This window comes from Mangifera indica, chromosome 6, assembly GCF_011075055.1.
Source record: "Mangifera indica cultivar Alphonso chromosome 6, CATAS_Mindica_2.1, whole genome shotgun sequence".
Lineage (NCBI taxonomy): Eukaryota > Viridiplantae > Streptophyta > Magnoliopsida > Sapindales > Anacardiaceae > Mangifera > Mangifera indica.
In genome coordinates this window covers 8,793,723-8,821,093 of record NC_058142.1, presented here as the reverse complement: position 1 = coordinate 8,821,093, position 27,371 = coordinate 8,793,723, and the positions used below count along the sequence as shown (strand labels likewise).

At 32.8% G+C, this 27,371-nt stretch overlaps 1 pseudogene; it reads right to left on the bottom strand.

Annotated features, from left to right (window-relative positions):
• Positions 1-1,553: 1,553 nt before the first annotated feature.
• Positions 1,554-10,894, bottom strand: LOC123219626 (annotated as a pseudogene).
• Positions 10,895-27,371: the final 16,477 nt, after the last annotated feature.

Genomic DNA, 27,371 nt, shown 5'->3' with positions numbered 1-27,371 from the left:
TAATCAATAAGTGCTATATAAAAAATGGTAATAATTGTTTGGTTATTGGAAGAAATTCAAATTTATTTTATGTAATATATATATATATATTATATAAAAAATATATATATAACACAAAAGTAAAATAAAAATAGAGAGAAGAAGAGACAAAAATATTATCTTGATTTTTTAATATATATTTGTAAAAGATGTTCATTTGTTTTCAATTTTATTATTGGATTGTTCTGATTTATAAACGGTCGATACAAAACTTATTTTTATTTGTTTTGAACAATAAAGATTACATTTGTTTCTCAAGTAAACTATTATCTGTATTAAAATGTGAGTAATTGTATTGTGTAATTTAGTTTAGATAATTCTTATAAATGCGCATTTTTCTTTTTTATCTATTATTAGATTACTGTTAAATTTTAACAATATTTTAGGTAATTTGGTTTTATATTTTAGATTGTGAAGACTTTTTTTATATGCCTAAAATGTGAGATATAAACTTATAAGTTTATTGTGTTATTCATCTTCCGCTGGTCTTAAATTCATCTTCACAACAAAAATTAAAAAAATTTTCACCCCCCAAAAAAAACTCAAATATTTACAATAAACAGCTATTATAACAACACAATTCGTTTCTTTTTTTTTTTTTGGTTCTTTTTCTGGACTTCAAATGAAAAAACCAAGGGAGACCCAGACCGACGGGTGGATCGTACCACGCAAGGTAGAGGCCGGTGACCGCATAACTCGCTGGAGAGTTTCGACTTACGGGAATAAAGAGACCGAGATACGAAAGAACATCAAAGAAAGTATTACAAAGGGAAACAGCAATGTGTGAGTGACCTGAATAGAAGGTGAGTTTAGATTAAAATGGCTTAAGGGAAACCGACACGTGGCAGAAAGTTTCGTTTTAATGTTCTACTGTCACGTGGCTTTGTTTGAGGGTGAGGAAGAAATTGGAGAATGATTAGCCGTTGATTGGTTGTGAGAAGTGACCATCCGACGGTTTTTGATTTGTTCAAATGGTGGAGTGAAATCGATGATCCGAATGTCCTTGTCTAGTCGATGTCAGGTGACATGTAAATCCTATCCATTTTAAGGTGGGCTCAGGTGTGGGAGGGTGTATGAATATCTACATGGACATCAACAAACAATTAAGAATATAATAAAATTATGTGTACAAGATATATAAATGATATATTATTATATAATTAAACGATTTTAAAATAAGAATAAAATAATATATAATCACATAATAAACCACAAAATTATGTTGAGCGATACTGAGAATGAGACTATGCTTGAGATTGTTAATAACGCATTTTCATGAGTGTATGCATGAAGTGAAGTTCCAGCTCTGCAAATTACCCCCTTTGGGCAGGTTTCAGCTTTCGAATGAGTGGTGTCTTCTTGCCAGTAGCCACCTGGTGGATTTGTTGCAATCTGGAAACTCATGGTGGCAATCAAAGTGGCCACCACCATCAAGTTCCCTCTTGTTTTTTCATGCTGGTCGCTCTTGTACTTGCTGGGCCTTCTCCATTTGAAGAATGATGTTATTATTGATTTTAATTTTTGGGGTGATTGGGTGGTTTGAACTTTGGTGGTTGTTTCTTTGATGGGATTCTCTGTAAATTGCTTTGACTTGTGCCATTTCTGCAGCTTCCATCAAAGGCTGAAAAGCCATTTTTGATCAAGGAGTTCAAATCCACTCTTATTTTCGGCACGGAAAGCAAGTAGCTAATGGTCTGCATAAAGTTCAACCAAATTGAAATAATACTAGAATACAGTGAGCAAAATGATAATTCAGTAATTCGCCATAAATGTTGTGTTATACAACTAGCAAACATGAAGTGCCTGCCTGCTATTTGGGACTGGAGCTCAGTTCGGTTTTAGCAGAGTCAAACTCAAGCTTACTTCGATATTTAAACTCGAGTTCGCCTCAAAAATGCTCGAACTTGACTTGTGTGAAAATCGTCAAGTTTGAGTTTGGCTCGAGCTGAGACTTTAAACTCGATTCAGTACTAAAATGATGTTATTTTGATGTGTATTAGTCAAAATGATTTTTTTTACTCAATTTATGTCAAATTTTTTCAGGGTAATGAACTTGACAAACTGAACATCCACAAAACTCAAACTTGAAAATATTTAACTTACAGAGTCAATCTTGAGCTCATGCTTGTTTGAGCTATAGCTTGATTGAGTTGAGTTCATTTTAGACTTGTTTAAACTGAGCTCGAGCTTAAACAAGCTTGGCCCAAATCTAATCTTATCTAAAATTTAAGCAAATTAAGAGATAAGAAGACTTGTACCTCATATTGCTGCAATATAGCAGATACTTGCAAGATAGAGTTCCCCTCAAGGTTTTTGGAATTGAGAAACTCCTCATCATCAATTGATGCCACCAATACTTTGAGTGCATCCAATTGATTATGCTTAACACACAAATGTAAAGTTGTTTTTCCATGGAGTTGCACAAGAATTGACTCAGGTTTTGCACTTGTTAGCTCTTGTATCACCTCAACTCTCCCTCTCATTGCAGCCAAATGCAGAGGAATTCTCCCCTCTTGGTCAGCAACCATACTTTCTTCCTTGTTTGTTATTAACAACTCTTTGACAATCTCCCTGTGGCCCTCAGCAGCAGCCAAGTGAAGAGGTGAGCGTTTGAAAGAGTCCAACTCTCTGACAAGTTGAGGCTTTTGGCTCACGATAGCCTTGGTGAACTCTACCTGTCCAAGCAAATGTAAATTTATAAATTGCAGCTTGATATGCTACAAGAAGAGAATGGCATCTGTTACAAGCTGAAAATTTGATAAAAGATGTTTTATATGATTTGTTTGATTTCGAAGACTAAAAGAACTATTAATTTTAATTTATGATCAAATTTCTTTTCTCAAATTCTCCAAATAAACAAGAATGGAAATTTGTGTTCTTAATTCACCACATAATCAAGAACAAATTTTTTGTCACTGATTTACAACACAATCAAGAACATAAAAAATTGTCCCCAATTCACCACATAATCAATGACAAAAAAATTTGTCATTAATTTATTATACAATTAAGGATGAAATATTTTATCCTTAATTCATTGCACAATCAAGGATGAAAGAAATTATCCTAAATTCATTATACATTCAAGAAATTAAGGATGAAAAATTGTCTCAGATTCACCACACTATCATTTATGGATAAAAAATTTCACTGTTTCATTCATTGTCTGTGTTACTGCAGTCGATTTGTTGGCCATTTAATGAATCTATGACCTGAATTCTAGCCTGTTTATGGCAGATTACGCAGAATTACTACTCAGGTCAGTTGACAGAGTCCTCTTCCCTGCAAAGTCATACATATATATACATGATTTCAAGAACTTGTCCAAGTACAAAGAACAAATATCAAAAAGCTAAGAAGAAACAATATAAATTGCAGAGGACTTTGTTGATTGAGGCATCCGCCAACATCAGGAAAAAATGTCAGCCATTCTAAAACTTGGAATTGAGTTATGGCGACCACTCTTAATGGGCATAGTCATCTATGCATTTAGGTGGCATGCGTTAAAGAAGAAGCTATAGGACATATGAGTCAAGAGACCCACCACGACGAAGTTGTCTTTTGATATGTCTCTTGTATCATCCTAGCTAACACGTTTAATTTAATAATTAATCCATGGTCTTATGCCCCATATATGTAGATTAATCCCTCCTACCAACATGATTTATCGCCTGAGCTTGCATCAAATCTAAATGAATTATTGTTTCTTGATCATCATTGATCATAGCCTCTCTCACGTTGGAAGAATCAAAGTCAATACACTGCTTTTCTTCCAAGATTGATGGAAATTAAATTTGCCGTGATTAGAAGCCATTCGCACAGAAAAATCAACGTAAGCAAGAATATATGTTGACAATTCTGATGAATAAAGCAGGCAGATGGAATTGTGGTGGTGGCCCTTTTAATCATTCCTCATCTTCCTTGCACTCTTCTCATTCTTGTTGAACTTTTTCTTTTCTTAAGGTATCTAAACCTTGGTAAGTGAGGCAAGAAAGGATAACAAACAGTTTCTGAGGTATCTAAACTTTGTCGTCTCCTCATTCTTGCGACGAAATCTAATTCATTTATGCATAAAAAATTTCATCTCAAAATGTGTATCATTTTATAATGAAACACCATTTCGTTCACAATAACTCATTATTAAGAATTATATCTTTTCTCGTAGGTATTACTTTTGTAATGTGCCTTTTTTGATGATTTAATCTTTCATCACAAATGACTTTTTAAGACAAAAATTTTCATCATTTTTTATGAAATTTGTTGTAATGATTAAGGACGATTTCTTTTTTTTATGGGTATTACCCTTTGCTAACACACCTTTTGTGATGACTTCATCTTTAGTCAAGATTGACTTTTTGGGATAAATTTTTGACTTTCAGGGACAAAAATATTCATCACTCTAACACATCTCTCCAAATACAAACTCCTACATGGCATGTGACCCAAGGAAATATGCATAGCTTGACCTCTTAACTAAAACAAAGGAATAAAAAAGCATGTTCAAATTTCACTTAAAATGGGCAAAAAGGTGTAACTAAAATAACTGAAATTCATAACTAATAACCATTGTCTCAAAAAATGTTGTGTTTGAAATGCAACAACTCAAATAAGTACATAAATACAAACCATAAAATCCATACTAAAAACATAACATAAATAACATAAAATGTGCAAATGATGGTTTTGCCCTTTAGCCTTATGCGATGAACTGGTTGGATTGCTTGCTCCCCGCATAACCCGCTACTCACCTCTTCCTACAAAACCACAAAAAGACATGCATGAGTGAGAAACACTTAATAAGTATGTGACCTCTCTTTTGTCCATTCGTCCATTTTCAGCACCCTCGTGCCCTAAATATATAGGCTCTCACATAAACTACTATAACCTAAATTGATTTTGGCATATTTATTACTCTAATAAACACAATCAACATCTTGAATCTACTAATTAACTATTGTGCCTCACGCACATGCCAGTCGAACTATTGGGTTAACTAGCTATAATACTCTGGTCACACAGGGAAACTGGTTATAGTCCCACATGCACATGCACATGGCTACGGGATTGTTAATTGAAATACCATCCTTGGATGTCACCTATCACGAGCACTTATATGATGCATCCTATTGACCAAGTGAAAAACTAACTGAAGTGCCACTATCTCTTACCATGCACATATAAACTAAACTGAACTATTTGGTTAGTACGCCTTGGTGTCGAGTACATAATGCATCTCATGGGTATCTATTTCTTATATAACACTATTACTTTCACTTATCTTGCCACTTACGTACACAGTTAGCGGTTAATTAGGTGTACAACAATTTTCTTGATTTTTCCTATATTTAACCCAGATTTGACTTAGTCAAGATTTGTGTCATCTTTCACATAACTGAACACCTTTACTATGGTTGGCTAGCTTAAGTTGCCTGCTAAAGCAATTCTGTTTCTCTTTCTTTCCTCTTCTCCTCCTTACACATAGTCTAGGGATAAAATAATCTTCCATTTCTTAGTACATACATGGTCATTCTTCATCCTTGCCTTCCATGTGTTCATCACAAGGATGAAACATAGGTATGTTAAAGTTTTACATCCCCATCTTCCTTACCAACTCAATATGGATGTCCACTATTGGGGAAGTCACACATGGGTGTTTGTCCCATACAACATGACTGTACTCAGGATGAACATGCTACTACTCAAGAACTGTTTCTTTAAAGGATAGATGAGCGTGAGAGCTGTCATACAAGAGCGTGTGTTGTGATCTAAAAATCATACCCTATTGGTTTCTATGAGTTCTAGCCAACTTTTAACAATCCAATCACATACAATCAATCAAAACGTGTCTCAAATCAAGAACCACATTATCATATCTCTTTAATATTAACACTACCAGCACATTTATATAACGCTATATTATTTCCACATGCTTTAAACATGAAAGCCTTTATATAATCATCTCAACATCAATTCATAACCCATAAATCTTAAACTCATGAATAAAGTTTAGAAGTTTATCAAAACAGAAAACTGTTTGGCCAATGAAACACCAAACTTACTTGTCCTCCGAAGTTCTTGCTAATCTTGGCATGGCTGAAGGATTTTTGGTGTCCAAACTCCGGTCAAACTCCTTTAGTCACTCCCTTTTCTTTTCTTCTTATGTGCTGTTTTGGCTCTAAAAAGAATAGGGATGCAAAAATATTCATATCAGAACTTTGTGTCCCTTTTTATTTTTCCGATCGAACACGACCCATAGACGTGTGGTTTTACTCAATTAAGAATAAAAATAATACTTTCTTATATAATGACACATAATTTATATACATAATTATATACTCAAAAGAGTTTATATATAACATTACTCTTAAAAATATCTCATTCTATCATTTCAAGTCATAAAAATAGTGAATGATAGCTTTGAGTAGATAGTTTGAGTGGCAAAAAACAGTGAATGTTATATTCAATAATATAACATTTACATAAACTGTTCTTGTTCATATCGAATTTATTGATCAAGTGTGTCCGTTTCAATAGATAGCATTAAATCTTATCTTTCTAAACACTCATCACAGGCTGATCAAGCTGTTTTTTGTTCTTGCAACAACAAAATTTAGCCACATAAATCACCCCCATGAACAACTTATTTAACTCCCACCAGCAAAATCTAATTGTATGTATAAAGATTATAGCGACAAGCGAAAAAAACCAAATCCGCGGGTACAATTTACTAGTACTACGAAATATTTGACCATGTGGCACCACCAAGCTTATTGACAAGTAGTATGCAGCAGCAATAAACAGCACTGCAGCCCACATTCCCACCAGTAAAATTCCCATAGAAACTCTATTCCTGAGAGGAACTCGAACAATGAGCCACAAAATTATGCTGAGCGATGCTGAGAATGAGGTTGTGCTCACGATTGTTAATATGTGGTAATCATCAGTGTATGCATGAATTGAAGTTCCAGCTCTGCAAATTACCCCCTTTGGGCAGGTTTCATCTTTCAGATTAGTGGTGTCTTCTTGCCAGTAGCCAACTGGTGGGTTTGTTGCAATCTGGAAACTCATGGAGGCAATCAAAGTGGCCACCACCATCAAGTTGCCTCTTGTTGTTTCATGGCTGGTTGTTTCTTCGGTGGGATTCTTCTGTAAATTGCTTTGAGTTGTGCCATTTCTGCAGCTTCCATCAAAGGCTGGACAGTCATTTTTGATCAAGGAGTTTAAATCCACTCTTATTTTTGGCACTGAAAGCAAGTAGGTAGTGGTCTGCATAAAGCATATACATGCATAATTTCGTAATTGTTCATGATCTTCCTACTACTAACATTAGAAAAATGGATAAAAAAAATATCAATAGATTCAACCAAATTGAAATAAAACTACAATAGAGTGAGCAAAATGAGAATTCCCTATATGTGTTGTGTTATACAACGAGGAAACATGAAGTGTCTGCCTACTCTTTGAATGTGCAATGCAAGATCGGTTTCGAACCGAGCTTATTTGAGTTCGAGCATGAGCTTGGTTTGAACAAATTTGAAACAAGTTTGGCTCAAGCGAGTTTAATCTTGAGCTCGAGCTTAAAAGTTAAATATTTTCAAACTTAAGCTCAAGTTTTACGAGTGTTTGACTAGTCAAACTATGAGCCCGAAAAATTTGATAAAATTCAATTAAAACGATGTCATTTTGATTTATATATATCAAAACGATATTATTTTAGTATCGAGTCAAACTTAGAGCTCGGACTCAAATCAAACTCAAACTTGACTCCTCTCAAACAAATTGAAACTCAAACACCTCCAAAGCAAGCTTGACAAGCTTAAACTTGATTCGGCTCAAGTCCAACCCTAGTGCAATGTGATAATTCTCCTAGAATTCAAGCAAATTAAGCAAGAGATAAGAAGACTTGTACCTCATACTGCTGCAATATAACAGATACTTGCAAGATAGTGTTGCCTTCAAGGTTTTTAGAGTTGAGAAACTCCTCATCATCAACTGATGACACCAATACTTTGAGTGCATCCAAATGATTATGCTTAACACACAAATGTAAAACTGTTTGTCCATGGATTTGCACAAGAATTGACTCAGGTTTTGCACTTATAAGCTCTTTTATCACCTCAACTCTCCCTCTCATTGCAGCCAAATGGAGAGGAATTCTCCCCTCTTGGTCAGCAACCATACTCACATCCTTATTTGCTATTAACAGCTCTTTGACAATTTCACCGTGGCCCTCAGCAGCAGCCAAGTGAAGAGGTGAAAGTTTGAAAGAGTCCAACTCTGTGACAAGTTGAGGCTTTTGGCTCACAATAGCTTTGGTGAACTCAACATGACCAAGCAAAGCTGAGATGTGCAAGGGAGTTTCAGTGAAAGGGAGTGAGTGAAATTTTATGGAGAGTTAATGGATCATTCTGTATCAATGTGTTCAAGGTTGCTACACATCCCCTCATGCTTGCTTCAAACAACATTTGAGTGTTACTTTCAGCAATAATCTCCATTTCCCTTGACATAGTTTTTCTTTTCTGCAATTTCTCTGCCAGTTCCGTCCCTGCAATCTCAGGGTAGGAGAGAATATCAACCTCAACCTCTTGTCTATTAATTGAGTGTTATTCATTTTTTGAAAAACTGATTTAGTTAAATTAATCGGTTTTAAAGATTAGACTAACCAATAATCAATATGAAAAGTCAGTTTTTCTATATTTTTGAACCTATATTTGCACTAGTTTTTTAAATAATATATTTTTTTGTTCGGTTTTCGGTTTAAAATTCGGTTTGATTCGATTATCAGATAATTTTGAACACTCTTAACACCTATGAGAAGTACATTGAATGGTTATAGAATTCAATATAAGAAGATAAAGAAACACAAAAAGATTAAGATATGACCGATTTTTAATGTGGTTACAAAAAAAACCAAGAGCCTAGTGATATTATTTGAATAATGTGAAGAGGAAAGCAGCAATATTACATTGATTACAATTACTAAAAATGCGAAAAATGGTTCCAAGACAACGTAAAATTATTATTTAAATTCGAGAGATCGTGGAAGTCATGGTAAATAGTCGCTCATATTCCTTCTAATAATTTTCAAATGAGATTATGCATTTTCTGCGTTTTCACTCGACCTTGGGTATCAACATGTTTGAACGAGGAGTTTTGATCGTCTTCATACAAAATGTAGTGCCTTTAAACTAGGTGGCTGATTTTTATTGGGAGTGCCTTTATAAAATTAACAGTCAGTCCCAAAATCACCTGTGATGAGCAGAACAATATCATATATACATATTTTTAAATATATAATTTTGTACATATATTATATATTATTATGTGATTATATATTATTTTAAAATTATTTAACCATATAATAATATATCATTTATATATTTGATTATATATACATAATTTTATTATATTTTTAATTATTTTTAGGTGTCCATGTAGATATTCATACACCCTCCCACACCTGAACCTACCTTAAAATGGATACGATTTACATGTCACTTCACATCAACTAGACCAAGAGGTTAGGATCATCTATTTCACTCCACCATTTGAACAATTCAAAAACTGTCTGGATGGTCACTTCTGTCAACCAATCAACGGCTGATCATTCTCCAATTTCTTCCTCACCCTCAAACAAAGCCACCTAACAACAGAACATTAAAACGAAATTTCTGCCACGTGTCGGTTTCCCTTAAGCCATTTTAATCTAAACTCACCTTTTATTCAGGTCACCCACACATTGCTCTTAAAAACATTTTTAGTTTCGCCTTAAATGATAATTTTAGGGATAAAATAAAGTTATTAATAAAATTATATATATTTATTCTGAGTATAAAATAAATATATATTTGATGTATATTATTATATGAACATGTAATTTTAAATTAAAATTAAAATAATACTTAATCACATAATAATATATTATTTATATAATAAAAAAATTATACGTATAACATTGTTCCCTATTTTTTCATATATTTAAAATGATAAGAGAAATCAAAAGTAAGACTTAAGACAAATAGACAATCAATCAAACATTTGTTAAATTTAATTTTTTCAACCTTTTATCCCCTCCTACTTTCATCCAAAATAAGAACTCATAATGTAACATTAACAGATAGAATATAACAAGTCTATCAATAGATTACATAAAATTTTATTGTTCATATAGAATTTATAGATCAAATGTGTCCACTTCAATAGATAAGATTATATCTGATTTTTCTAAACACTCACCACAGGCTGATCAAGCTGTTTGTTCTTCTTAAAGCAGCAACATTTAGCCACAAAAATCACCCCATGAACAGCTTCTTCAACACCCACCAGCAAAATCTTATTACATGTATAAAAATTATAGCGATAAGCGGCAAACCATAAACCCATGGGTATGGCCAAAACAACATCATTTTAATTAATTTGTGTCAAATTTTTTCAAGTTTACGAATTTAACATGCTAAACACCTCTAAAACTTAAACTTGAAAATATTTAACTCAGGCTTAAGTATGAACTCACTTGAGTTGAGCCCAATTCAGACTCATTTTAGCCAAGCTCACACTTAAACAAATTCGGTTTGAATTTAATCCTATCTAGAATTTAAGTAAATTAAGCAAGAGATAAAAAGGCTTATACCTCGTATTGTTGCAACATAGTAGATACTTGCAAGACAGAGTTTCCTTCAAGGTTTTTAGAGTTGAGAAACTCCTCATCATCAACTAATGCCACCAATACTTTGAGTGCATCCAAATGATTATGCTTAACACACAAATGTAAAGCTGTTTCTCCATGGATTTGCACGAGAATCGACTCAGGTTGTGCACTTATTAGCCCTTGTATCACCTCAACTCTCCCTCTCATTGCAGCAAAATGGAGAGGAATTCTCCCTAAGCAGTCAACAACGATTGGTTATTAAAAACGATTTTCTTTTCTCGTGGGTATTGTCTTCTGGTAATGCGTCTTTTTTTATGTTTAATCTTCAGTCATGAATGACTTTTTGGGATGAAAAATTTTGTCACCTTTTATGAAATTTGTTGTAGTGATTAAGGACAATTTCTTTTTTTTTTTAATAGGTATTACTCTTCGGCAACACACATTTTGTTATGATTTGATCTTTTGTCAATATTGATTTTTTAAGATAAATTTTTGTGGGAAGGTGTGTATTCTTGCCTATTTTAGAGGAAATTGGCATTGTTGGTCTGTTTATCGAGATTGTTAATCGGATGAAATGGAGAAATTTATTTTTCATGAGACTTAACATATATAAAAATTTGGTTTACGAGTTTTACAGTTTTATAAGAGTAGGTATAGATGCTGAACATCACATTGTAAACTACATTATGAAATTTAAATTGCATGGACATGATTTTATTGTCATCCGTGATCATGCATTTCATATTTTTTGCAATCATAATCTTAGTTTATTATTTTTGCTATGTTTTGATGATGACATTCATTTCTTATATATTGATATTAATATTACTATTGCATGCTGTTGTTTATGCTTTTCTGATATGATTCCTAGTGATGATATTGTGAATGGTATGGATTAGCTTTATTATTGATGCTGATATTGTGCAATTGGTTGATTGATGTCGATTGATATTGGAAGTGTGTTTCTTTTATTAGTCATTTGAGCTACTCAAAAAATCAAGGAAATTTTGTCAAGTTTTTTTTTTTTATAATAGAAAGGGGGAAAGATTGAGCCAATAACTTACTGAATTTGTAAGAAATTTATCCGTTTGGTATTGCCTGCTCATATTTCTACTTGATTGTTATATGAGTTTGTTAATTGTTGCTAATTCTAATATCCACTTTTTTTTATTGCTAACAAAAAAAGGGAGAAATTAGTAAAAGAAATATATTTATGGCTTAAAGTGAGGGGGAGTAACTGTGATTTATATTTAAATTTTTTTTACTGTATATTATATTTTTAAACTAAATTTTTGTTATTAATCAAAAAGAGGGAGATTGCTGAATCTTAATATTTTGATGATGATAAAAATCTAAGTTTAATTTATTAATATGTCCAAAAAATGCTAAAACGCATTACAAATGGACAAAATATGAAATTTGCAGATACATTTAGATAAAAAAATATTGGTGAAAATTGATAGCCTGTGACCAAACCAGGATCAAATCGTGTATCAACCGTTCAACCTTCTAGATCAGAAAAATATTTGTGAAAATTGATAGCCCATGACCAAACTGGGATCAAACTATGCATCAACCGTTCAACCTTTTGGATATAAAATGATATCTTCTAGCCATATCCCAAAATAAATATTCATGTTATTTAAATATAAATTTAGTTGACCCAAATCAACTAAATTAAAATTTATTTTTCTTTAAGCATTAAATGTCCCGGGGGGGGGGGGGGGGGGGGGAAAGAGACATTTGATAATTGTCCCATCCATAACCTCTTTCCTCACATTTTCTTGCCAAGTGTCATCTCCAACAAATTGCTTGCTTCCATGTGCCCAAGAAAGCTTTTTCTTCTAATTCCATTAAATGTCCTAGTTGGGACATTTGAAAACCATCTCAACTGTGACATTTTCCTTTGAATTGTTGACAAATTTGTCCAATTTGTAATCGCCATGTGTCAAAATATTTATTGTCTTACTCAGACAATTCTGAAAATTATCCCAACTGTGACATTTTTATTTGAATTATTGTCAGACTTGTCCAATGCGTCATTGCCATATATCAAAATATTTATTGCGTTGTTGGACCATTCTAAAAATTATCTCAACTGTAACGCAAAATCCAATATAAGTGCGATAGGTGTAAAGTTTGTCGCTCCCGTGCAATTTTTTTTAAAAGTTTTCCAGTCGTGCCATTCTTAAAATTAAACCTGTACGTCAATCATGCACAACCCGATATATACCTGTTCAAGCTTCTTGATTGTTTTTTCAACGCAAAAATAATGCAAGTCACCTATGACACGATTTTGTTGCTCGTGCTGAAAGTTATCCATTGAAGCATTTAAATCTACCTGTTGAGCTCTGATCGAGGTCCTTTTTCTTCATCGAATTTTTTTAGAAGACTATCGATGGGAACTCAACCCAACGGAACCAAATATCTCTATAAATTTGGTTTCAAATGGAAGAGCAAGGTGATAAGAAAAATAGGGAGAAGAAAAATCGAAAGAAGCAAAAAAAAAAAAAGGGAAAAGCTAAAAACATTTTACTTTGATTTTTTTGAAACTCTTCGTGAGCTTAAAACTTTTAATTTTTGAGAGTTCTGTTCACTTAAAACTTATTCATATCTTGTAAGCAAATATTGTGGGCATTATCCCATATCAATTAGTGTAATTGGCAAAATCCCGAATATACTACCTATAGAAAATTCTTCAAGTGATAATGAAACTCCAAAACGGTTTGCTTGGAGAAGTGGACGCAGGAGGCTTGCAAGAGAAAGCTCTGAACCATTCTAAATGAGCATTTCTTCAACTCTATCTCCCTAAATATTATCTATTATTATTGATATTTTTTGATATTTATTGTTGATATTATTGTTATTTAATTCTATTTATTGTCGTTATTATTGATATTTATTGTTGTAGTTAATATTTACATTTATTATTACTGTGTTATTAGTTTATTTCAGCTTGTTATTTGTCTCAATTGCTATTATTTTTTATTCCTGCTTTAAAGTTTATTGCTGTTGAATTTATTATTGGTATTTCGGTTGTGTGGTTTGTAAAGTGCGCTCTAGAATTTTTTACAATGTATCATTAAATTTATTTTTAAGAACCTATTCACCCACACACCCCAACCCCCCCCCCCCCCCCCCCCCCCCCCCCCAGGTTTATGTTATCCATTACAAGAGTGTCTAACAACATGGGCGTGTTATAGTTTTACATCCCCATTGCATCGTACTCTAACACAAGAGTCCACTAATGGGGAAGCCAGACACAGATGTTTGTCCTATACCGCATGATCATTTGAGCTTTTCCTCAAGATGAATGTGCTGCTACTCACCAACTATTTCTTTACAAAGGGATATATGGGTATGTGAGCTATCACACATGACCGTATACTGCGATCTGAAAATTGTCCCTACAAGTTTCTTTGAATTCTGGCCAACTTCCAGCAATCCAATAACAACCAACCAAAACACATTTCAAATCAAGAACCACATGATCATCTCTTTAATCTTAACACAACCAACACATTCATATAACTCTATACTATTTCCACATGCTTTAAATGTAAAAACCTTTATATAATCATCTCAACGTCAATCCATAGCCCATAAATCTTAAACTCATGAATAAATTTTAGAAATTCATCAAAACAAAAAATAGTTTTGCCAAAGCCACACCATAATTATTTGTCCTCTGAAGTTTTTGTTAATCATGGCAAGGTTGAAGGATTTCCAATGTCCAAACTTGACTCAAACTCCTTTAGTCAGTCCATTTTTCTTCTTGGCAACTATTGTTTTGGCAATGAAAAGAATAGGGATGCAAAAATATGCATATCAAGCCTTTGCACCCCTTTTTATTTTTCCTGCTGAAAATAACACACAGGTGTTTCTAGCTTTGCTCAATTATATAATCAAAATTGTAATTATATACTGAAAAATGTATACTTAATTATATCAAACATAGGGTAGAACAATACATAATCATAAAATGACATATAATATGTACATAATTATATACTTAGAAGTGTGTTATATAACATTGCTCTTAAGAATATCTCATTCTATGATTTTGGGTCTTAAAAACAATGAAAATAGCTTTGAGTAGATAGTTTAAGCAGCAAAAATGATTGCATCCAAATAACAAAGAAGACATATATGTAGTCGGTTATTAAATTCAGGATTTTACTTATTTGATATGGTTAGTTTAACATTAAAAGAACAATTCGATTCAAGTAAGAATTTCTCATTTAAAAAAAAACACTGAATGATATGTGATGTGTTAGGAAATTTTTTGTAAATTTTATGAGATGATATATAAAGAAACCCTACATCTTATAATAATATTTCGATCAATGCAAAATTATGTATGTATTTTACCAATAAAACTATACATAACCACTTTGAGTACAAATATTGACACACACTTGATAAGTGTCATCATGTAATTGTATAATTTTAAATTAAAGAGAAAATAACACTTAATTGTATAATAACATATTATTTATATAATAAAAAATTGTATGCATAACATTATTTGGTTTTTTTATATATTTAATATGATAGGAGAAATCAAAAGTAAGATTTAAGACAAATAGATAATAAATCAAACATTTATTAAATTTAATTTTTTCAACTTCTTATTCCACCCCATTTCTATCCAAAATAAGAACTCATAATGCAACATTAACTGATAGAATATGACAAGTCTATCAATAGATTACATAAAATTTTAGTGTTCATCTAGAATTTATTGATCAAATGTGCCCACTTCAATAGATAAGATTAAATCTGATCTTTCTAAACACTCACCACAGGCTGATCAAGCTGTTTTTTCTTCTTAAAACAGCAACATTTAGCCACAAAAATCACCCCCATGAACAGCTTCTTCAACGCCCACCGTTACTAATACTATCAAGTATTTCATGTGGCATCACCAAGCTTATTGACAAATAGTATGCAACGGCGATAAACAGCACCGTAACCCACATTTTTACCAGCAAAATTCCCGCCGAAAACTCTATTCCTGAGAGGAACTCCACTAATGAGCCACAAAATTATGCTGAGCGATGCTGAGAATGAGACTGTGTTCATGAATGTTAATAAGTGGTACTCATTTTCATGAGTGTATGCGTGAATTCAAGTTCCAGCACTGCAAACCTCCTTTGGACAGGTTTCTTCTTTCAGATTAGTGGCGTCTGCTTGCCAGTAGCCACCTGGTGGGTTTGTTGCAATCTGAAAACTCATGTTGGCAATCAAGCTGGCCACCACCATCAAGTTGCCTCTTATTTTTTCATGGTGGTCGCTCTTGTAGTTGATGAGCCTTCTCCATTTGAAGAATGATGTTGTTATTGATTTTAACTTTTGGGGTGATTGAGTGGTTTGAACTTTGGTGGTTGTTTCTTTGATGGGATTCTTCTGTAAATTGCTTTGAGTTGTGCCGTTCCTGCAGCTTCCATCAAAGGCCGGAAAGCCATTTTTGATCAAGGAGTTCAAATCCACTCTCATTTTTGGCACGGAAAGCAAGTAGCGAGTGGTCTGCATAAAGTTCAACCAAGTGGAAATAATACTAGAATAGAGTGAGCAAAATGATAATTCACTACATATGTTGCGTTATACAACTAGCAAACATGAAGTGCCTGCCTGCTCTTTGGGTCTTGAGCTCGGTTCTATTTAAGTAGATCCAAGCTTGACCTCGTTTCAGAAGTGTTCGAATTCGACTTGTTTGAGAGGAGTTGAGTTTGAGTTTGGCTTGAGTTCGAACTCAAATTGAGCTTTGAACTCGACTCTATACCAAAACAACATCATTTTGATGCGTATTGGCCAAAACAACATTTTTTAGTCAATTTATGTCAAATTTTTTTAAGTTTACGAATTTAACGAGCTGAACACCTTTAAAACTCAAACTCAAAAATATTTAACTCATAAGCTTAAGTTTTAACTCACTTGAGTTGAGCTCATTTCGGACACATTCTAACTTAGCTCAAACTGAAATAAACTCGGTTTGAATCTAATCATACTTAGAATTTAAGCAAATTAAGCACGAGATAAAAAGGCTTATGCCTCATACTGCTGCAACATAGTAGATACTTGCAAGATAAAGTTTCCTTCAAGGTTTTTGGAGTTGAGAAACCCCTCATCATCAACTGATGGCACCAATACTTTGAGTGCATCCAAATGATTGTGCTTAACACACAAATGTAAAGCTGTTTCTCCACGGATTGGCTAAAAAATTGACGCAGGTTTTGCACTTATAAGCTCTTTTATCAGCTCAACTCTCCCTCTCATTGCAGCCAAATGGAGAGGAATTCTCCCCTCTTGGTCAGTAAACATACTCACAAATAGACGATAAATCAAACATTTGTTAAATTTAATTTTTTCAACCATTTATTCCCTCCTATTTCCATCCAAAATAAAATAAAAACATTTACAATAAACAGCTATTACAACAACACAAAATTTGCTCTGGTTTACTCTGTTTTGTTTCTTTTTTTTTGTTCTGTTTCTGGACTTCAAATGAAAAAACCAAGGGAGACCCAGATCGACGGATAGATCTGACCACGCAAGGTAGCGGCCGGTGACCGCATAACTCGCCGGAGAGTTTCGACTTACCGGAATAAAGAGACCGAGATACGAAACAATATCAAAGAGAGTCTACATTCTACAAAGGATAAGAGAAATGTGTGGGTGACCTGAATAAAAGGTGAGTTTAGATTAAAATGGCTTAAGGAAAACCGACACGTGGCAGAATGTTTCGTTTTAATATTCGGTTGTCAGGTGGCTTTGTCTGAGGGTGAGGAAGAAATTGGAGAATGATCAGCCGTTGATTGGTTGAGAGAAGTGACCATCTGATGGTTTTTGATTTGTTCAAATGGTGGAATAAAATAGATGATCCTAACGTTTTTGTCTAGTTGATGTAAGGTGGGAGGCATATAAAGCCCATCCACTTTAAGGTGGGTTCAGGTGTATGAATATCCACATGGACATCCATAAATAATCCCGAGTATAATAAAATTATGCATATATAATTAAATACATAAATGACATATCATTAGATGATTAAATAATTTTAAATTAAAAATAAAATAATACATAATTACATAATAACATATAATCATATACATAATTATATATTAAAAAATGTGTATATATATAATATTGTTAAAATTTTATTTATTTGATGTGGACGATATAATATTAAAAGAACAATTTAACTTAAATAAAAATTATAATATCTGAGAAATCAAAATTAGGATCTAGACTCTTAGCTAGGGCGCTAAGAATCCATAATTAATCAAACATTTATTAAATTTCCATCCAAAATAAGAACTTATAATGCAACATTAACTGATAGAATATAACAAGTCTATCAATAGATTACATGAAATTTTCTTGTTCATACATAATTTATTGATCAAATGTGTCCACTTCAATAGATAATAAGATTAAATCTGATCTTTCTAAACACTCACCATAGGCTGATCAAGCTGTTTTTTCTTCTTAAAACAGCACCATTTAGCCTAAAAAATCAGCTTCTTCAACACCCACCAGCAAAGTCTTATTGCATGCATAAAAATTATAGCGACAAGCGACCAAGCCCAAACCTGCGAGAAGGCCTCAAACGCCGGGTGACTTAAACTCACAACATTTGGCATTACCAAGATAAATGAGGAAAAGTATGCATTGGCAATAAAGAGCACCGAAATCCACATTTTTACCACCAAAATTCCCACAGAAACTCTATTCCTGAGAGGAACTCCACTAATGAGCCACAAAATTATGCTGAGCGATGCCGAGAATGAGACTGTGCTCGCGATTGTTAAGTAGTAGTACTCATCAGTGTATGCATGAATTGCAGTTCCAGCTCTGCAAATTTCCCCCTTTGGGCAGGTTTTAGCTTTCGAATGATCGGTGTCTTCTTGCCAGTAGCCACCTGGTGGATTTGTTGCAATCTGGAAACTCATGGTGGCAATCAAATTGGCCACCACCATCAAGTTGCCTCTTGTTCCTTCATAGCGATCGCTCTTGTGCTTGCTGAGCCTTCTCCATTTGGAGAATGATGTTATTATTGATTTAAATATTTGGGGTGCTTGGATGGTTTTAGCTTTGGTGGTTGTTTCTTTGATGAGATTGTTCTGTAAATTCCTTTGATTTGTGCCATTTCTGCAGATTCCATCGAAGGCTGGAAAGCCATTTTTGGTCAAGGAGTTCAGATCCACTCTTATTTTCGGCACGGAAAGCAAGTAGCTAATGGTCTGCATAAAGTTCAACCAAATTGAAATAATAGTAGAACTGTAGAACACAGTGAGCAAAATGATAATTCAGTAATTTGCCATATATGTTGTGTTATACAACTAGCAAACATGAAGTGCCTGCCTGCTATTTGGGACTTGAGTGTGGTTCAATTTAAGCAGATTCAAGCTCGAGCTCACTTCAATATTTAAACTTGAGTTCGCTTCAAAAGCGCTCGAACTTGAATTGTGTGAAAATAGTCAAGTTCGAGTTTGGCTTGAGCTTAGACTTTAAACTTGATTCAGTACTAAAACGATGTCATTTTGATGCGTATTAATCAAAATGATTTTTTTTTAGCCAATTCATGTCAAATTTTTTCAGGGTAATGAACTTGACAAACTAAACACCTACAAAACTCAAACTTGAAAATATTTAACTCACAGACTCAATTTCGAGCTTAAGCTTGTTTGAGTTATAACTCGATTGAGTTGAGTTTATTTTAGACTCGTTTAAACTGAACTTGAACTTAAACAAACTCAGCCAAAATCCAATCCTATCTAAAATTTAAGCAAATTAAGCAAGAGATAAAAAGACTTGTACCTCATATTGCTGCAATATAATAGATACTTACAAAATAGAGCTCCCTTCAAGGTTTTTGGAATTAAGAAACTCTTCATCATCAACTGATGACACCAATACTTTGAGTGCATCCAAACGATTATGCTTAACACATAAATGTAGAGTTGTTTCTCCATGGATTTGCACAAGAATTGACTCAGGTTTTGCACTTATAAGCTCTTGTATCACCTCAACTCTCCCTCTCATTGCAGCCAAATGGAGAGGAATTCTCCCCTCTTGGTCAGCAACCATACTCACATTCTAATTTGCTATTAACAGCTCTTTGACAATTTCACCGTGGCCCTCAGCAGCAGCCAAGTGAAGAGGTGAGCGTTTGAAAAAGTCCAACTCTGTGACAAGTTGAGGCTTGTGGCTCACAATAGCTTTGGTGAACTCAACATGACCAAGCAAAGCTGAGATATGCAAGGGAGTTTCAGTGAAGCGAGTGAGTGAAATTTTATGGAGAATGATTGGATCATTCTGTATCAATGTGTTCAAGGTGGCTACACATCCCCTCATGCTTGCTTCATACAGCATTTGAGTGTCATTTTGAGCTGCTTCCTCAGCTTCAATCTCCATTTCTGTCTTCTCTTGGTATTGCATTTTTCTGAAATTCTCTCCTTTTTGAATTCTTTTATCTCCAAGAATTGTAATAAGAGAAAGAAAGACGGGATATTTAAATTTTTGCCACAAAATGGGTTAATTTATACAATTATACCATGTTTTTTATTGATTAAACATTTTCACTATTTTATTTATAAAATATTTAAAATATCCATATTTTTAACTATCATAGAATATTGTCGTTGCTGCTATTCATCACAACTAATTAAATGTTCTCCAGCAGTAATAAATGTGCACGAAAGGCTCTGACAGATGTACGGTATAAAGGCAAGTGGAGACGTTGGTGTTCACGCCAACGCCTGGCGGGAACGCGAAGCCTTGGCGTCCCGCCAGGTAGTGTTATGATTTCTTACTCAGAAATCAGAACTGATTAATTACGGTATATTGCTTTTTTTCTTGAGACAGGGAGTAATAAACTTTATAATTTTTTAATATAAACAATAAAATAACTATTTCGTCCTTCCCTTTAACAAAAAAAATTAACGAAAGTTTGGCTGTAGGTGGAAATTGAGGTTTTTCATCTCCCGTGGGTGTAGTTTGAGAATGGCCTAAAATTTGGGTGGGAAATAGTCTTTTTCCTTTTCTATATATATATCTCACTTGTATAATTGTCTAGTTTACAAACTTTTTCTCATTTATATAGATTATGTAAGACATAAATATGTGTTTCTATCTATACACAATCACAAATATATAAGATAAAAATTAAAATATTTATAATTGTGAAATATAAAATTTGACCTCCCGCCATTATTAGATGATTTGGTGTAGAATATACCCTTGAAATATGCTTGTGTGTTGTCTTCTAGGTGATTTGATTTTTTTACAGAATATGGTGTATGTACTTTTTCAAAAATCGCTCATCTAGGGACCTTAAAGATAGCTTAAATACATCCTACCATAAAGGATGAAAAACTGAAGCATTTGTGGATGAGTTATGATATGAGAGTTACAAACCATTAAACATGGGAGTTACAAACCATCACTACTCTTAACAGTTTTTTATTTACTGCATGAAACAGTTACCAGGAAGAAGAAACTAACATTCTCCCACTGGGTCTATAATCCATGAATTCATATACTGAAGTAAAGAAATAAAATACACGAATTATGACGATAAGTCCTTTAAGAACAAGTATTATCTTCCATGCATCACGATGCATCTATTTCTTAATTACTTAATGAATAAACATAATGTTTATTCTAGACCCAAAATTGATTGTTATTCTCAACAAAATTGTGCATATGAAAATGAGAAAAACAAATCAATTGAATATTGAATAAAAATTTTATTATTCATAAAATGTATTTACATCATTCATACGATGAAACCAATTTCTATCACATTTACAATATGAGACCAACTCTCATTCGTTTAACGTGATCCTTAAAACTCTCTAGTGGCATGCATTTTGTTAAAGGATCAGTAATCATCAATTTAGTGTTGACATGTTTAATGTTCATCTTATTCTTTTTTACACACTCCTTAATGGCTAAATACTTAGTGTTGATGTGTTTACTTCGATTACTATTTTTATTATTTTTGACTAAGAAAACAACAGCTGAATTGTTATAATAAATTTTTATTAGCTTGGAAATAGAATCCACAATCCTAAGCCCAAATATGAAACTTTTTAACCATACAACATGTGACGTAGCCTCAAAACAAGAAACGAGCTCAACCTCCATAGTAGATGTGACAATCAATGATTGTTTGACACTCCTCCAAGATATAGGTCTGCCTGCAAACATGAAAATATATTCAAACGTTGATTTTCTTGAATCAACATAACTAGCAAAATCTGAATCGGAGTAACCAACCACCTTTAAATTATTAATCAGTCTATATATAAGTATGTACTCTTTGGTCTCTTGAAGGTACTACATCACTTTCTTTGTAGCTTTCCAATGGTCCATACCTAAGTTACTCTGATATCTTCTTAACATCCCAACAGTAAATGCAAGTCAGGCCTTGTATAGACCTGAACATACATAAGACTTCCAACAGTTGAAACATAGGGAATATTCTGCATTTGTTCCTTTTCAAGTTCATTTTTAGGGCATTGGTTCAAATTGAACTTATCACCCTTTACAATGGGTGTTATACTTGGTGAACAGTCTTTCATCCAAAATCTCTCTAAAATTTTGTTGATATAAGGTTCTTGAGACAAACTTAGAATACCTTGAGGTCTATTCCTACGAATCTTAATGCTAATAACATAAGATGCTGCACCCGTATCTTTCATATCAAAATTTTTAGGGAGTAATTGTTTCACCTCATAAAGCAACCCCTTATCATTGGTTGCAAGTAGAATATCATCCACATATAGAAAAATGAAACAAATCTTACTCCCACTAACCTTTTGGTATATGCATTGATCCATGATGTTCTTTACAAACCCAAATAAAGAGATAACCTCATGAAATTTCAAATACCATTGACGAGAGGCTTGTTTCAATCCATATATGAACTTCTTAAGCTTACACACCAAATGTTCACCATCACCAAAGGTTGTTTCATGTATACTTCTTCCTCTAGATCTCTATTGAGGAATGCCATTTTCATAGCCATCTGACGTAATTCTAAATCAAAATGAGTCATCAATGCCATAATTATTTAGAAAGAATCTTTCTTAGATACAGGAGAAAAAACATCCGTATAATCAATTCCCTCATTTTGAGTGAAACCTTTAGCAATGAGTCTTGCTTTATATCTCTTAATGTTACCTAATGAGTCATTTTTTGTTTTAAAGACTCATTTACACCCAATGGCCTTGGCCCTATTAGGTAACTCGACAAGATCTCAGACTCTATTACTCTTCATAGATTTTATCTAATCTTTTATGACATTGTACCATAAAACAGATTTACTGCAATCCATTGCTTGTGAAAATGTGATAGGATCATCTTTGACTCCTAAATTATGGTCAACTTCTTGTAAATACACTATATAAAGGCTAGAAATAGCTGATTTCCTTATTCTAGTTGATCTTCGTAATGTTGTAACACCATCATCCTGTGAAGTAGATTGTACAACTGGTGGTTCAACAGTATCTAGAAATTGTTGAACAACTTGATCTACTAGACTATTATCAACAGTTTGTGGAATTTCAATTATTGGTTGTTCAACATCCATTTGGACTTAAGGGGTGTTATGAATAACAACCAATTTGTTACTTGAAATAAGTGATTGAACATCTGAATGATCTTTCTCAAAAACTAAGTCTTGAGATTAATCGCTCCCACTGATCAAGTCATTCTCAAGAAATTTTGCATTTCGAGATTTCACAATTCTAGTGTTATGTGATGGATAGTAAAATCTATAACCTTTAGACTTTTTGGTATATCCAATGAAATACCTACTAATGGTCCTTAGATCTAATTTCTTCTCATATGGATTATAAACTCTTACTTCAAATAGACATCGTTAAACATGTATATGTCACAAACTTGTTTTTCAACCTTTAAATAACTCAAATGGTGTTTTAGAAACAGCCTTGGTTGGCACTCGGTTTAATATATACGTTGCCATTTTAAAAGCTTCAGCCCACAATGATTTAGGAAGTTTGGAGCAGCTAAGCATACTCTTCACCATGTCTAATAAAGTTCAATTTCTTCTTTCTACTATACCATTTTGGTCTGGAGAACTAGACATAGTGTATTGGGTAATAATCCCATTTTCTTCAAGAAACCTTGCAAATAGACTAGGTGTTTGTCCATCTTGAGTGTATCTACCATAGTATTCTCCATCTCTATCTAATCTCATGATTTTAATTTGTTTTCCATATTTTTTCTCTACTTCTAACTTAAAAACTTTAAAGGCATCTAGTGATTCGTTCTTGTTATGAAGCATGTAGAGATACATGTATTGTGAATAATTATTAATAAATGAGATGAAGTATTTTTGACCATAAGCATTTATATCCAAACAACAAATATCCGTATGTATGATTTTTAATATGTTCAAACTCTTCTTGGCACCCTTGTTTGATTTGTTGGTTTGTTTTCCCTTTATACAATCAACACAAGTATTAAAGTTAGTAAAATCTAGAGTATCTAGTACCCCATTATTCACTAACCTTTTAATTCTTTCTATGAAGATATGTGCCAATCTTCAATGCCATAACATAGAGGAATTTTCATTCATAACGTTTCTTTTAATACCAACATTATTTTGAGTATGCATCAAATTAAATGAAACATTGTTTTGTAAGTGAATTTGAAACAAACTATAAGACAATGTACCATTTCCCACAATTGAAGATTTATAAAACAAGATTAATAAATGGCTTGCTGGTTTATCGGTTTAGATGACAATCAAAATGGCAGAGGTTTGAGTTTTGCAAAATTTTTAATTAGTATTCTGCAAAAGAATAATATAATAGCAAATATATTGCACCAACAGCCAGCGAGACCCTAACTGTTTAAGCGTTAACCCCTGTTCTATCAAGTTTTTGAGTCTCAGGTTCAAGCCATGCATTACTCCGTTTTCCCTTTTTTTGAATCAGCAGGAGATGGATGACATGTTGTTTGCGTATTCTAAATGCAGATTACATGTCGGCTGAATCGGTTTAGTACGTAAGAGGTTGAAAATGTGTATGAGATGTCGGTTACTAAAACCATATGAAGCTGACATGTCATTTGAATGCCATCCCTAACCTCCAGCCGGGTCATAGTTCGGATTGATCAATTCGGTTTCAGACCCAAATATTAAAAATACCCTAAATCAACGTATAAAACTCCGATTTTGATGTTTCATATATCAAAATTCTTAGTTTTTCATGTAAAATTCATGTAAACAATAATTTTAAACAGAAAATGCCAAAAATAAATTTTCTCTCTTTATAACAAATTCGAATTAAACACAAAATTTAAGACAATTCAACAACAAAACAAGGCAGAGCCCATAGAAAACTCTGATACCAAATGTAACACATAAATATGTGTTTCTATCTATGCACAGTCACAAATATACAAGATAAAAACTAAAATATTTATAATTGCGGAATATAAAATTTGACCTCCCGCTATTGCTAGATGATTTGTTACAGAATATACCTTTGAAACATGCTTGTGTGCTATCTTGGTTGAAGGGATCTGAAACCATGGAACTACAATGATTGTGAGATTTATTTTTGTTCTTTAATGCATCTTTTAATTATTTGAGTATTGGTTATCTTTCTGAATTATTTTTCATGATTGTGTTGGTTGATTTCTAAGGTGCGCAATTAGTTTATCAATTAATATAATCTATTGCTAGTTTAGGTGCTGAATCCGTAATTGTTCAGTCCACCTAATCGAAGTGGCAACTAAGTTTATCGTTTGCTGCGTCAGAAACGATAATCCTAGGGAAATAATCAACTAGATTAAATGCAACGTCGTACGTTTGTGTTGTCTTGCTTCGTTGGTCTTTCTAATTCGTAATGCTATTGTTTAATTAAATTCGAGATCGTATCCGAATTATTAATCAATAAGGGTTAATTGAAATACATGTTTTTGGTTAACTAATCGTAAGGAAGGACAGGTTAATTTAATACCACAACGAATATTCAATTAATTAATTTGATATTTATGGTTTCGATGATCGATCGTAGTTCCATTGGTGGATGTGACCGAAGACCAAGGTTTGTTAAATTGATTTATTTCTTTTAGATTATTTTACTGAATTTTTATTTATTGTTTTTCATTATAATTTGCATTCACTTCAAAACCCCCCCTTTTATTTCTTTGTTTCGATTATTTGTAACGACGTACTAATCAAGGCTCTTCGAGGGATCGATCCCTACTTTCCTTTACTACATTTTTGTTACAGAAATTTAGGATTTAATTTGGGTGTCACGACAGCACGTACCAGTATTCTAAATGCAGATTACATGTCGGCTGAATCGGTTTAGTACGTAAGAGGTTGAAAATGTGTATGAGATGTCGGTTACTAAAACCATATGAAGCTGACATGTCATTTGAATGCCGTCCCTAACCTCCAGCCGGGTCATAGTTCGGATTGATCAATTCGGTTTCAGACCCAAATATTAAAAATACCCTAAATCAGCGTATAAAACTCCGATTTTGATGTTTCATATATCAAAATTCTTAGTTTTTCATGTAAAATTCATGTAAACAATAATTTTAAACAGAAAATGCCAAAAATAAATTTTCTCTCTTTATAACAAATTCGAATTAAACACAAAATTTAAGACAATTCAACAACAAAACAAGGCAGAGGCCATAGAAAACTCTGATACCAAATGTAACACATAAATATGTGTTTCTATCTATGCACAGTCACAAATATACAAGATAAAAACTAAAATATTTATAATTGCGGAATATAAAATTTGACCTCCCGCTATTGCTAGATGATTTGTTACAGAATATACCTTTGAAACATGCTTGTGTGCTATCTTCTAGGTGATTTTTTTTTTTTTACAGAATATGGGGTGTGTATTTTTTCAAAGATCACTCACCTAGGGACCTTAAAGATAGCTTAAATACATCCTACCATAAAGATAGCAAAATTGATATATTTATAGATATTAGTACCCTGTAATATATGATACGTATTTTATAATATAATATAATATATATGTAAAATGATACGTATCATGAGATATATTAAATTAATATGATATAATAAATATATTATATAATATGATATAATCTATATTATTAATACATAATGATGCATTTTTAAGAAAAAATAATGATATAATAGAGGTGTAAATGAGAAATTTAAAATTTTTAAGATTGTTTGTGATATAGATGATGTGTCATGAGAAATTCTCTTGGTTTTGCATTTGTCCGAAATTCTCTCCTCTTTGCAAATGGGATATTGAAATTTTTGTCATTAAATAGGTCCACTTATATAATTATATCATACTTTACATTGCTTAAATATTTTTACCATTTTATTTATTAAAATACCTAAATTACCTTTATCTTTAATCTTATATGACAGATTTATATTTATGATTACATGTGAAAAATAATTTATTATTATTTAATGATATGATTTTATGTTACCATATTGTTTAATATTATTATAATATAGTTAATGTATTAATAATTAAACTGAAAATGAGTTGCCAAAAATCTAGATTTGAATAAAAAACAGCAAAACACTACTTGATGGGACGCCGAAGCTTTGCGTTCCTGCCAAGCGTCGGCGTGAATGCCAACCTGCTCTGGACATTAATTTTATATCTTCGCCTTTATACCGTAC